A 1,757-nucleotide genomic window follows, 5' to 3' on the forward strand; every position below is an offset into this window, starting at 1 on the left:
TTAGGTTTTTTCGAGGTATAATATTACTACTGCTTTTCTTCGATTAGAATAAAAAATTGAATCATGAAGAATTACACAGAGGTAACAGTACAAAATACAAATATTTTATTAAAATATTTAAACCCAACAAGGGAATACAAGGTATTTAAATACAAAGTTTATATTTGTATTTTAAAAGATTTAATCGCATCGCAAAGAATTACAGAGGTAACAGTACAAAAAATAAAAATATTTTATTAAAATACATAAATTTTTTTTGTCAAAAAACTTGGCGCTGCTAGAGAGAGAGAGAGAGAGAGACCTTTTACAAATGTAGATATTACTTATTCTATACTTATTCTATACTTAATTCTAATCGCTTTAAAAATCTAAACTTATCCTAACTTATTCTATACTTAGTAATAAGCCGCATTATTCACCGTCACACACACACACACACACACACACACACATCGCCCACACCCACTCGCTCGCACATACACACCAGGCTGACCTAATTTTGAGGTCTAGCAGCGCCAAGTTTTTTGACAAGAAAAATTTATGTATTTTAATAAAATATTTTTATTTTTTGTACTGTGATCATTTACCTCGAAAAATCCTAAGTAACAAGTGGTAGACGTAATCTTTGTATCTCGAAAAATATATGTTCTCTGTAATTGGCGCTGTAATTTAAAAAGAGATATCATTTCTTTTTTGTAATTGTGGGAGCTTTCCAGCAAGTGACACAAGCCGACACAAACGTCGTTCTATCTTTCTTTTTTGGCAATGAGTAACAAAGACAAAACGATACCTGTGTCGACTTGTGTCGCTTGCTGGAAAGCTCCCTGTAATAATAGATCACTTGAAGCGCGACTCATTTTTTGATAAGGTAACGTAATTTTGTGATGTGTATCACTTGAGTAATAATTTTTTGGAAATAAAAATAATACTGCTTAGGTTTTTTCGAGATTTTTGGAGATACAAAGATTACGTCCACCACTTGTTACTTAGGTTTTTTCGAGGTATAATACTACTACTTTGTTTTTTTTTTTTAGGTGAAGATACTACTGTTTAGGTTTTTTCGAGATTTTTCAAGATACAAAGATTTCGTCTACCACTTGTTACTTAGATTTTTTTAAGGTATAATACTACCACTGTTTTTTTTTTTCGAGGTAACAACATATACACTACTATGCGTGTACTTGGCGCTTTTCTTTACCTTTTTTTTAAAAAAGATAATTTTGTACAGATATCACGCCTTTTTGTAGTATTACGCATTGTATAAACAATATGTACAGGGTATTATTTCGAGGTATAATACTACCACTTTGTTTTTTTCGAGGTAGCAACATAATACATATATACTACTATGCGTGTACTTGGCGCATTTTTTTACCTTTTTTTTTGAAAAAGGTAATTTTGTACGGATATCACGCCTAGTGTCATATAAGACGTCGGCGTTAGAAGTAGATAGAAGAAGAAGTATCTTAATAAAAAATTTTCACATTTGGACTTTGCGTCGCAATATCTTCGCTCGTAGGGCACAGAGCGGGATATTATAAGAGAAACCCCCCCTCCCCTAATTGGACCTCAAGCTATCGATCAAGCCTACTTAGAACTTGATCCGTTCACTCGTTATTGAGATCTCAACATCTCGGGTACTCGCAACCCGTCGCGTCGCGTAAAAGAGTCACGGTCGGTCTCGCTCCGCGTGTACTTGGCGCGAGACACTACCGTGTCTCTTGATCAAACATGGTTTGATTTTTATATGTATACGG

Source organism: Temnothorax longispinosus, chromosome 5, assembly GCF_030848805.1.
Source record: "Temnothorax longispinosus isolate EJ_2023e chromosome 5, Tlon_JGU_v1, whole genome shotgun sequence".
Classification (NCBI taxonomy): Eukaryota; Metazoa; Arthropoda; class Insecta; order Hymenoptera; family Formicidae; genus Temnothorax; species Temnothorax longispinosus.